Source organism: Canis aureus, chromosome X, assembly GCF_053574225.1.
Source record: "Canis aureus isolate CA01 chromosome X, VMU_Caureus_v.1.0, whole genome shotgun sequence".
Classification (NCBI taxonomy): domain Eukaryota; kingdom Metazoa; phylum Chordata; class Mammalia; order Carnivora; family Canidae; genus Canis; species Canis aureus.
Window position 1 is genome coordinate 9,182,606 of NC_135649.1, and position 13,280 is coordinate 9,195,885.

Here is a 13,280-nt window from a genome sequence, read left to right on the forward strand (position 1 = left end):
CCCTCTGTATGCTGGGCGCTCTGTGAAGCAGAGATGAAAAAACAAGACCTTTGCTCTCAAGTATCTTACAGTACAGAAGGGAAGATAGACACATGAACATAAAGCCCAAAGTATTGCAGTGTGATGCTGCTCTAATGGAAATATCTCCGTAGTGAAATAATTTTAAAAAGGTGTCTCAGTCTGCCTGGGGAAATTGTGGAAGACTTTTCTGAAGAGGTGATCTTGATCTTACTTAAGCAAGCAAAAAAATTTTTTAAAGATTTTATTTATTTATTCAGGAAAGACACAGAAAGAGGCAGAGGCATAGGCAGAGGGAGAAGCAGATGTGAGCCTCGATCCCCAGACCCCATTCGTGATCCTGAGCCGAAGGCAGATGCTCAACCACTGGGCCACCCAAGTGCCCCAAACAAAAATATTTTTTAAAAGATTTCAAAAGGTGTCTCAAGGATTCCAAGAACAAGAAATTGAAACCAAGGGTTGAAATGCTAGAAGGATTCTTTTTAAAAAGAATTATTTATTTATTTTAGAGAGGCAGCGAGAGGGTATACAAGTGCAAGGAGGGGGCAGAAGGAGAGAGAATGTGGGGAATGAGAATGTGAGGAAGCCCAATGTAGGGCTCAATTCCGAGACCCTAAGGTCATGACCTGAGCTAAAGGCAGACTCTTAAGTGTCTGAGCCACTCAGCCCATCTCTTTCTTTCTCAACCAGCTGTCAATATTTCAACATACCCATAGTGAAATATGGCCATTTGAATTCAGAGCTTCACTTAAAGAGTACTTCCTGGAAAAAAGAGAATTTGATTGGCCCTACTAAGGTCAGTGTGTAAACCCTAAACCAGTATGCTATATGTAGGGGTCAGGGTCATGCAGCAGAAACAGAATTGCTGGGTCATGAACCCTTGGATAGGGAAAAGAGTTCACATTGAAAAGGGCCTGGACTGATACCGCTTGGTGTTTGTTACAAATACCACATGCAAAGAAATTCCATTAATCCTATGTGACTGAAACGTAAGCATTATGTGGGGAGAGGGGCAAAGAGAGGTATGATGCTAGGAAGAGGCAAAATTTTATGGACTTTGAATTTGGGCTTTGTCCTGTAAAGTGGCATGGTGAACTTTGCAAGGGGACAGTAACATACGGCACTACCGGTTGAAATAGAGACGGCTGGACAAGCAGCAGTTTGGAGAGGATTATTATATATTGTTCTATCTACAACTGTATGGTGTACGTAATGACATCGTTTACACTAACGATATTATATATAACATTACATATGATATACTGGATATACTGTTGTATATTGTGTATTATTATATATTATTAGTACAATTTTTGAGCTCAAGGTAATTATGTCAAGATGCTGCATAAAGGCCACAATTCATTGGGTGCTCGCTGTGTGCCAGGTGGTCCACTTTACATGTATTATCTTTTGTCATCCCCACGGGTTCCCAAGAGGTAGCTCTAATAACTTTGTTTCCCTTTTACAGATGAGGACTCGGAGGCATGTAGGGGTTAACTTGCTCAGGGTCACACCCCTAGTAGAGCTAGACTGTGCGTCCACACTTACCCTCATTGTCTCTGGCTTCTCCGTGCAGGTGCTGATACGTGCTGGTCTGAAGCTCGGGGACAGAAGCTACCTTGGTTAGCATACGCATGACTCGATGTGGCCTGTCTTGTCTTCTCCCATGGACTCCGGGTTCCTTAAGATTAGGGATTGGGCCTTTCTCATTTCTGTACCTAATGCCCATCCTGGGATTTGGCACAGATAATGAGATGATGCATTCCGGGGGTGTCCTGGGTGCACCAACATCTCTGGTTCTGGTACTTTCATGTGGAAGCATTTCAGAGGCGCCACGTGGTTCTCCATGCCCTCTTCCTTGGCTGTGGCAACACTTGAGATCTCATGTTGACACAGAGTAGTTAGAATATGGTGGGGCCTCTGTCATATGGCTCTTGGTGTGACTGCCAGGAGCAGAGGTACAGTTCTCGCCCCTGGTGAAATATATTGGACACATAGCTTGAAGGAGAAATCAACTTGTATTGATGGAAGCCACCAAGTTCTGCAAGTTGTCACTCTACCAAAGCCTCATCCTTTCTGTCTAGAATAGTGAGCAGTTGTTGTTGCTTGAGTAATAATATGTCTCCCCAATTTCGACTTCCTATTCCTCTCATTTCCCAGTCTCTCGTCTTCACTTAGCATTTCCTGCTGTGCAGTAGTTACTGGTGTCCATCATCACTGCCACCACCGCTCAGGCCCAGGCCCCTCCTCGTCTCCTGGGCTGGTGGCAATGGTTTCAGAAGCCCCTCAGCCTGCATCGTCTACCATTCACCCCTCTGCTTCACAGGACCGGTGAGGTGAATTTCCTCAACCGCTGTTCACGGTCACCAACCCCAGCTCGAGGTCTTGCCATCAACTAAAGTTGGTACTTTCATTGAACCATAAACATGCATTCACCATTGACTGATGTCTAAGAGGGGTTGCCGTAGAACAGTGCCTTTCAAACTTCTTCTTTCAAATATCCCCAATGGAAGAAGAGAGAAGGATTGGAGCTGAGCCAGGAGCATCTTGATGCAAGCATAAAATGTTTTTAAAGTCTCCTACTTTCCCTAAAAACATTATGCAAATTTTGCATTCTTATTCATTATATATCTTTATTTTAACTTAAAATAAGATTTTCCCTCAAGTCCTCAAGGGATATTGATTTTTTTTTTCAAGAAATGTGTCCTGTAGATTGTTTACTACATATCTTACATAATCAGAAGAAAAACGTATCTGGACTCTATTATCTTAGCTCCCCAAAGGAATGCCTTCACTATGATTTAATGTTATTTTGTGTGTTTTTTTTTATAGAGGTCTGGCTGAGGAAAATCTATGTGAAGAAAGCACTTGTGTCTTTTATCAAAGTGTACTCACAAATATTGTCGAAAACAGTACACAGTATCCTTTATACAAAGAGCCATGCGATACATTTTTGTCAAGTTTTTCCTGTGTCCTCCACGACTCCCCAGGTATCCATACATCTCAGTTTCAGGAGTGAGACCTTGGCCCAGTGGTTCCCAAAGTGTGGTGCCTGGACCGGCATCATCAACATCACTGGGAACTTGTTAGGAATGCATATTTATGGACTCCACCCTAGACCTGCTGAATCAAAGACTGGAGTCGGAACACAGCATTCTGTGCTTTGACGGGCCCTCTAGGGCAATCTGATGTATGCTAACATCTAGAACCACTGCCTTAGCAGATGCCTCAGGCCCTAGGTAGAATGATTGAAGTGGGCACAGTCAGCATTTTGTCCCCTTTCCATTTTCTTGTCAACCATCTGATGCTCTTGTGTTTACCTCTTCCCACCCCATCTCCATCACCTCATACCACTTTCTCCTCTGCCTGACTGGTTTCTTTTCCTATTCTAGAATGCATCAAGCTCCTTCCTGCCTTAGAAAATTTACACTCGCTGTTCTGTTCCCTCTGCTTGCAGCACTCTTCACTATCGCTCTCAAGTGAATGGCACCATCTTGTCATTCATACTTCAGAGCAACATGACACTTGCTCAGAGACACCATTGAGGAAAGCTAATTTAAAGTAGCCAACCAATCACTCAATAACATCACCTTTATTTCTCTCCAGAGCACTTATCACCATCTTCCACGCTGTAAATTTGTTTGCTGATGTCTGTCTCCTCTACTGGAATGAAAGCTCCATGTAGATAAGGACTTTTGTCTGTTTTATTCACATGTATATCCCCCACACCTAGAAAATGGCCTGGCACATAGTATTAGCCGATCAAATGTTTGGTAAATGAATAATTAGTTAAAACAACCATAACTGGGAGTCAGGAGAACTGGGATTGATAAAGAAAAAATGTGAATGGAGGTTCCTGGGTGGCTCAGTTGGTTAAGCAGTGGATTCTTGATCTCAGGGTCCTGGGATGGAGCCCAGCATTGTGTTCCACACTCAGCGGGGAGTCTGCTGGAGGATTCTCTCTCCCTCTTCCTCTGCCCCTCCCTCTGCTCATGCTCTCTCTCACACACACACACTCTCTCTCAAGTAGGGAGATAAATCTTCCAAAAAATCTGAATAGCTTGAACAATCGTATCCACAGTTTCCACCTAATGAGTTTATGCCCAGAAGTAAGTGTGAACTGGCAGTCTGGACTCTCAGTTGGTCGCAGTTCCTATTCTTTGCACATGGACTGAGGATATGGCCATGCTGTATGTGATTTTTAGACAACAGAACACTTACATTCAAGCCAAACTATTCTGGTGCCCAACTAAAGAAACACAGCTATATTCCAACACTGGAGTAAAAACTGGTTGTGCTGGAGATGGTATCTAGGTCTCCAAGATGATACCATCTTAAAAAATTTTCAAGGATGATTTTGACTATACTTGACTTTCACCTTAGACTGACTTTGTAACTTTGTCCTTGAGTGATACGTGATTTCATTGTAACTGTGCTTTGTGATTCTTTCAAGTAACTTTATAATTACATTTGTGAAATCCCTATCTATTTCTTCCTTCCTTTCTTTTTTATCCTCATTCCTTCTTTGATTTTTTTTCACAATGGGGAATACGTTTAATCTTTCACATTAAAGATAAAAAGAATTTCTCTGAAGAGATTTACAATATTTATTTATCCTATGTATTCTGGAAGAAAACCAGAAGAATCAGTCCATATAAGTCTAAGTTTTTTTTTTTCCTTTTGCCTCCTACATGATTTTTCACCAACCCAGGCACACTATTTTCCAGAGATATTAAAGATTAACATTACTGTGATTCAGAGAGAGTTCCTCTGATATACTGCTTCTTGAGTAGTGAGGAGCTTACAATGTGTGGAAAAGTCAAGCATTTGCTGTCAGAAATGTAGCTCCTTCTCATCTTCCCTGCATGCATCTGAGACTTTCTGTTCCCCAAGCAGCTCAAGGAACTGATTCTGGACAGGATTCCTCCTTCTTGGCCGTGTGACTTCACATAAGGAGATGGAACCTTCTATGACAGAAAGCAATTATGCAGACCTGAATGTAATGGAAAGAAGTCTAGTGGTAGCTAGAATGCCTGTTCTGGGAGGATGTGTAAGTAGTGCGGCAGCCTGGCAAGGTTGGGAGATTTCATATGTATAGGGAGATCAAGCAAATGAGTCAATAAACTAAGTAAATATTTTGAGGAAAATAAGTAAATATATTGGGAACAACAGGAGCCACTTGGTTTTAACTGTTCAAGAAGGGAATTACAAATATGTAAAGCTAGACTGAACCCTGAGATGTTGGGTGGGTGGGGATTAGAGGTATTGATGTGAAGTCAGTATTCAGTAAATACAATGTAGAAAAAAATAGATGTAAATGTGTGTAATATATATTTATATGTAGGTGTGTATGTATTTATATGTATGTGTAGACATACCCGCCTACACACACACACACATATATTTCCTCCATTCATTGAGCAGTTCTGGAAGCAGTAATACCGTGGTAGCAATAAGCACACTTACTATCCAGCTGTTGGTTTCTAAATACCACTCACAGTCCAATGAAAAAAACAGAGCTCCTTTGACAAATGACTGCATTGAGGATTTGGGCAAGAAAAGAACCAGATGGACCTGGAACCTTTTATCATTCCCATGATAAGGATGTTCTCTGAGAGTGATGGGGATTTGTAAAAAGGATACAAATGCCAGCTTAAAGAGGATCCCATTGGCCAAATCTAGGACAATTTCACCATCAATATATATAATAGTGGTGGATTATAACCCACTAAGAAAATCACCAGCTGGCAACCATTAGAGAAATAATTAATTCAGGTAAAATGGGGCACCTGGCTGGCCTAGTTGGTGGAGCATGTGGCTCTTGATCTTGGGGTTGTGAGTTCGAACCCTATGTTGGGTGTAGAGTTTATTTAAAAATAAAAAAATAAAAAAAGCTTGGGGCAGCCCGGGTGGCTCAGCGGTTTAGCGCTGCCTTCTGCCCAGGGCATGATCCTGGGGACCCAGGATCAGGTTCCACGTCGGGCTCCCTGCATGGAGCCTGCTTCTCCCTCTGCCTATGTCTCTGCCTCTCTCTCTTTCTGTGTCTCTCATGAATAAATAAATAAATAAATAAAATCTTTAAAAAAACTTTAAAAAGGGAAATAATTCAGGTAAGAAACGACAGATGCTAAAACTAGTGAGTAAAAATGGGATGAGAGATGGGATTTTACCTAGTTCCAAAATATCTCCCCCCAAAACACTTACTCCTTACGAAGAAGAAAAATTTTACTGCACAGTAGCAAAACAGGGCAGATACGATATTAATCAAGTGACCAAATTTAACAACACCCTAAACTGACAAATCAACACCATGTAGGACAGAATGGGAACATAGCATCACTCTTGTGATATTTCAATCACAAATGCAGAGCTTGGGTCTAATTGTGAGGAAACCTTAGACAATAATGAAGGATATTCTACAAAATGACACCTACAATCTTTAAAAGTCAAGGTCATGAAAATCAAGGAAAGACTGTGAAATGGTTCTAGATTAAGGGACTAGAAGGATCTATCAACAGGGTGCAACTCATGGTCCCGAATTATATTCTCTTGCTAGAAAAGATGCTGAGACAACTGGCCAAATTTGAATGGGGTCTCTGGAAAAAGGGGCATATGGGAGTTCTTTACAACTTTTTCTTGCTGCCTTTATGTAGGTTTGGCATTGTTCAAAATGCAGGTTTTTTTTAAAAAGCTTTTATTTATCTATCTATTTATCTATCTATCTATCTATCTAGTGTGAGCAGGAGGAGGGGCAGAGGGAGAGGGAGAGAGAATCTCAAGCAGACTCCACGCTGAGTGCAGAGCCCAATGCAGGGCTCAATCTCATGACCCTGAGATCACGATCTGAGCCCAAATCAAGAGTTGGACACTTAAATGAGCCACCCAGGTGCCCCCAAAATGCAGTCTTTTTAAAGGCACTAAAGTAATAAAGTAGGCCCATAAAAGAAACTGCTTAATTTTGATTTAGATTTTGGTATCTGGAACTTTTTGTGATAATGGATAATATTCTGTATCTTCATTGGGTGGTCAGTATATGCATGTATATATCAAAACACATTGAACTGGTCACTTAGAATGAATGTATTTTATTTTCTGTAATTTAAACCTTAATAAAGTTTATTTAAAAAGACAAAAAAATAGCAGGGGTGCCCTCCTAATAAGATCACATAAAATCACTGCGCATAGGCGACCATCTAATTTAGAATTTAAGATTCAACTATTTGTTTAGCTCTTACTAAACACAAGGCATTAATGATTATCACAACAGTGGCTAACATTTCCTGACCATTTACTACGTGCAGGTACTGTGCTAAATGCTTTCTGTGGATTTGTCCTTTTAACAAATATTTATCAAGGCACTACTATGTACTACTATGTACTATGTACTATGTACTATCTCCTGTTCTAGGCCCTTGAGCCTACAGCGGGCTCCTGCATTGACGTAGCTTATAATCTAATGGCAAGAAATAATTTGTTGATGAAAAGGCAAGATGGGAAAACTTCGGTCTGTGCTCTCAGCTTAGGACACTAGCGCATGCGCTCTCAGAAGCTTTCAGGACAAGTATATGATGTCCGCAGAGCCATTATACCCATCTCTCTCACTCATTCTTTCCCCTCCTTCTGCAACACCTGCAACCTGCAACAACCAGGCATTCAATGTAGGACAATAATAGCCCGGCTCTTATGACATTTGGGAAGTCTCTTCATTGAATTCCATCAACATTTTATAGAGTTTCCAATGTGGCAGGTCCTTATCCCGAAGGAGCCTGTCAAGTGGTGAATACTCAAAGGTACTACTCAACATGTGGTCCCCGGGGACACCTGGGTGGCTCAGTGGTTGAGTGTCTGCCTTTGGTTGAGTGTGATCCTGGGGTCTTGGGATCGAGTCCCACATTGGGCTTCCTGCAGGGAGCCTGCTTCTCCCTCCTCCTCTCTCTCTCTCTGTCTGTCTGTCTCTCTCTCTGTCTGTCTCTCTCTCTCTGTCTCTCATGAATAAATAAATAAATAAAATCTTTAAAAAAATATGTTGTCCCTGGACTGGGCCTGGGTCTCAGACTGGTATCTGTCCACAATGCACCAAGTACAGAGTCTGAGAGGAAGCATTTATGGACTTTTGAAGCAATTTGGCATTGCAGTGAGGTCTGAGGGTGTGATTTTTGTATTTTACAGAAGTGGCGGTCTCTGATAAATTGAGATAAAATGGTCTTTCACTGTAGAGAGTTGGAGAAGCATAACTCCCTCAAGCCACCCCTGTGGATACTGAAATCCGGAGTTGGAAGTGAGTTTCCCAAGGGCTCCTGGCTTTCGTTTCAGATCTGTTGCGTATCATACTCCAAAATTTATTCCAAACTCATTAGAAACAGAACACTGAATTGATATCCAAAAAGGATTAATGATGGCTATCATTAATAATCATTGGAGAGTACGGCCTAAGTGGCTGGCACTGAGTGAGGCAGTGTTCACGCTGGATCTGTATTCCTCATGACATCTCCTGTTTGTACGTGTTATCATCACTTTGCAGGTGGTGAAAATGAGCCTTAGAGAGGTAAATCAACATTCCCCGTGTCACCCAGGAGTCAGTAGTCGAACACAGGTCTCTTATCCACCATACTAGATGTGCCTTATCTCAGGGGATCCTGCCACTATCCTAGGAGGCAGAGATGATCATGAACCCCATTTTACAGTTGGAGAAACTAAAGTTCAACAAGATGAAGTGACTTTCTTAAGACCATAGTTAGCGAGCGATAGGGCTGGATTTCATTTGTCTGCTGGCTCAAAAGCCCACACACTTTCCCACAATGCTACACTGCCTTAAAATGTTCAAATGAGAAATGTGAGCAAGATAATAGAATATTGTTCTCTTGGTATTGAAGCATATCGGTTTCATGGGAAAGGTCACAAGGCTGGGGAAGTTCGGAAGTGTAATCTGGGACTCATGCCAAGGTCTGAGTCCTGTCTGGTTGGCACATACTTCGACTGTGTCACCAGTGTGGGCTATAGCTCATGTTGGCTGTTTAACTCCTTTTCTGTAGCCAAGTCTCAATGGAATTCTCTAAGATTCTTCTGGACTCTCTCTGTCCAGGCAGATGCCAGTGATCTTCCCTTTGCCTGGAATGATCTTTTCTAGCTCTTTGCCTAGCTCATGCCTATTCATCATTTTAATACCAGCTTAGATTTTATTTCCTCATGTAAGCTTTCAGCCTCCCCCAAGGGGGGGTCAGGTCTCCCCAGTATCCACCTTCACAGGGACACTAAAACATCTAGTAGCAATCCTCATAGTTGTAAAGAATTTATAAATTATAAAGAATTATATAATTCTTACTTTCACTCTCTCTTAGTAGGATGTAAATTTTGAGAGAGCAGGTGCTTTGTCTTGCTCACTCTTGCATTTCCTAGCGAAGTGCCAGGCATGCAAGAAACTCAATGAAAATTTTGTTTTTGGAATGAAAGAACAGAGGCATGGATGCAAATTTTGGGTTCTTATGCAACCATGCCTGTTGTCTTCTCTGTGTTCAATTAGATCCATGTTTCCTAAACTTGCCTGATCATAAAAATCACCTGGAGTGCTTGCTAAAAATATAGATAATTAGGCAGAGAAGCCTGGGGGTGGTCCACGAATCTAAATTTTTTGTTTAATTGGCGGACTGGGTGGTTTTTGTGGGCAGGCAAGTTTAAGAAACACTCACTTTAAATATCTGTGTCTTTTTTCTGAGTTTTTTTTTTGACAACTGGACCTTTAGACTCCCCGGATCTGACTCAGAACCCCTTTCCTTTGGCCCCTCTTCACATGCCCTCTGCTTTATGTGCGCTCAACTAGTTACTGCTTCTCGTACACATTCCACAGCCCAAACATTTTGACTTTAGCTGTGCTGTTTCTGTGATTCAGATGCCTTTCCCCTCATTTCTGTTCTTTTCAAATGATACTTTTTGGATCCAGTTCAATGGTCCTTCCTCCAGGCAGCCTCCTATGGCTTCCCCTTCTTCTGACCTCCCCTCGAATTGCATGCATACCTCCTGGATGGCTCTTATCATATTCAACTTTGTGTCATAGCTTCTAATGTCTCTATTTCCTTTAGTCTGTGTGCACCTCGAGGGCCAGATCCACACCCCGGCCCGAGTTTTGGTTCTTCCTGAAACACACACACCAGCTTGTACCCCAGCAGGAACCAGGTGTTAGTTTAAGACCTTTTCCCACAAGCTCTCCAGCACCATTAAAAAGATAGAGGTCATCACACAGATGCTTCCTCAACGCTCCTCTCCTCTGCATCTCCAAACCTATCCAGGTCCTCATCCATCTTTTCCCTTTGTCTGAGGAGAATAAGCATGCTTACTCCTTCCTAAGGTGATCCTCTCCACAAACCATTTAAGCACTTTGATTAATGAGTAAATGGATTAGTCAGGCTAGACGAGGTTATTCTGTGACTAAGAAAAATATCAGTGCCGTCACACAGCAAAAGTTGAGTCCTCACTCATGCCACGTGCAGAATGTATCTGTGCAGGTGGTTTCACTCCTCATGGTCACTCAAGGACCCGGGGGTGAGAGAGGCTTCATCTCAACATGTACTTCCCACATCACTGTAACAGGGTCTAGAGAACATTCTGCGTGGAAGTGCCATCCGTACACCCCACTTCCACTACACTTCACTCCATCTTGTATCTCATTGGCCAAAATGAGCCACATGGCCATCCCTAATTCAGAGGGAGCAAGGAAGTATAATCCTATCTTTTGTCTGAAAGAGACAGAAAACTGGGATATTTGTGAACATCCTTAATGATTGCCAAAATATATGGCTGGAATATATTTCAATGGCACTTTTCTGGCTTTATTTTTTAAAGGTTTATTTATTTACTTGAGAAAGAGAGCGAGAGTGGGTGAGGGGGAGAGGAAGAGAGAGAGGGAGAGGGAGAGGATCCCAAGTAGACTCCCCACTGAGCCCAGAGCCTGGCGTGGGGCTCCATCTCACGGCTCTGAGATCCTGACCTGAGCTGAAATCAAGAGTCGGATGCTTAACCAACTGAGCCACTCAGGCGCCCCATTTCTTGCTTTATTTTTAATTACTTTCTCCAACTCTCTCCTGGATGAAGGGTACATCTGTCTTTCCTTTCTCTGGCTCACTGAGTATGCATATACTTGAAAAAAGTGGAGGCATGTATGACCCCACATGGACGCAAGGAATTTATCAACTGACTCTGGCTTTGGTAGAGAGTTCAGAAAAGTTCTTCAGAGTTAGGAGACTGAGAGTCGGAGCAAGACAAGTTTGGGAAACTGTCAAACTCTGTTACTTTAGAGGACACTTAATTACACTTAATAATTGGCAATTTACTGCTTGATGGTCCATGCAGATAACATCTGCTTCCTTATAAAGGGTATATTCAAAACAATAGTCCCAAAGATGCTTTTGGGAAGGAGGTTTTAAAGAGCATCCAGGTGTGCAGATAACTAGCCCTCTTGTTGTGACAAGCATTTAGGTTTGGTCCCTGACTCCAGCCTGACTTATTTTTGTGTGTTTGAAAACCACTTACCCTTTCTCCACACCACCCCCACCCCCTGCCTGCAGAAAGAAGATAATCTTTGCCTTGCAGCTTTGGGGGAATGTCAGGGGAAGGGGCTAGGTAGTTAGAGCAGTGGGAAAGAGTCTCTGCGGATGGTGGGCTTCAGCTGATGTATATTAACATCATTGTCAACATTTATGCCATTCAAAAGGGTGCATTATATAAAAGAGACAGCATTCATTTCGAATCAGAAAGGCATCATTTTGAGTCTCATCTCTGTCACTTCCTTGCTCTGTAAAGTTGGAAAAGCCACAGCCGGTCACCTCTGAAAAATGGGACAACACTTACCTCATGGCACTGTTGCGATGAGTAAACGAGAGAAAATGTACACCCCACCCACCTTTGTGCCAGCACATAGTAAACAAACATCCTTTATCCAGCATGCTTTTATGTTAAATATGCTGGGTTAAAACATTTTCTTTATATAACTTCTTCTAAAATTCATTTTTTTATTTTTAATTTTTCACTAAAATTTTATTTATTTATTTGTCAGAGAGAGAGAGAGAGCAAGAGCACACCGGGGGGAGTGGCAGGCAGAGTGGGGAGAGGGAGAAGCAGGCTCCCCGCTGAGCAGGGAGCCATATGTGGGACTCGATCCCAGGACTCTGGGATCACGACCCAAGCCAAAGGCTGATGCCCAACCGACTGAACCACCCGGGCATTCCTAAAAAATCTTTTTTTTAAAGGAATCTCTGCTCCCAACATGGGGCTTGAACTCATGACCCCAAGATCGAGCGTCATATGCCCTAGCGATTGAGCCAGCCAGGCGTCCCTGTATAACTTTTACTTATAATGTACACAAATACTGAATTTCTCCCCTCTTTCTGAATTAATCTTACTTAGCTATATTGTTCTCTGAGTCCATAAAACACTCGGCTTCCAGGAGGGATGTTAAGATCTTCCACAGTTACATACATTCTAATAGGGAGAAATTATCATGCCCTTATCTTTTAACGATCAAAATCAGGACTCGATTATTCTCTGCTGTGATATTCATTATTACTGTGTGACAGTAGGTTTGGAGTTAAAGTTATGAATGTGTGAATGGCTATGGTGTCACAAATCACGGCTTTGCATATTGAATCCTCTCCTATATTAAACTTGAAGAAACTGTAGGTAGATAACATTTGTGTGCTGAGTTCCGCAGGAAGGCAAAGAGTACGATAAAACAACCATCATGAGGCTGAACCACTTTCTCTCAGAGTGTCTTTTTTCTTAGTATCTATCATTTTATTTCTCCATATTTTTCTGGTACTTCAATAATGATGAATAGTCTCAAATGAATATTTATATTAATTGCTTTTGCTGTTTTGCTTACTTAATCTGTGTAGGCCATCTAATGTTTGAAATAGGTTAGTTTGTTTTTTTTTTTTAAAGATTTTATTTATTTATTCATGAGAGAGACAGAGACATAGGCAGGGGGAGAAGCAGGCTTCTAGTGGGGAGCCCGATGTGGGACCCCAGGATCATGCCCTGAGCTGAAGATAGATGCTCAACCACTGAGCCACCCAGGTGCCCCTGAAATGGGTTAGTTTAAAATGCACCTTCAAATACTTGATTGAGGAGAATTTAAATGGAAAAACCAAGAAGGAGGGGGAGGCTGGCCCTCCCTGCTCAGTGAGGGAGTCTACTTCTCCCTCTCCCTCCTGCTGTGTGTTCTCTCTCTCTCTCTCAAATAAATAAATGAAGTCAAGAAAGAAAGAAAGAGA

At 42.1% G+C, this 13,280-nt stretch overlaps 1 long non-coding RNA gene across 1 annotated transcript in view; it reads left to right on the plus strand.

Moving 5' to 3' along the window:
• Positions 1-13,280, plus strand: part of LOC144308805 (uncharacterized) — a 124,292-nt gene that overhangs the window by 58,558 nt on the left and 52,454 nt on the right. Inside the window, exon 4 of the long non-coding RNA XR_013375136.1 lies at positions 1,595-1,640. This is a non-coding gene — a long non-coding RNA (uncharacterized LOC144308805). The remainder of the gene's footprint in view (positions 1-1,594; positions 1,641-13,280) is intronic.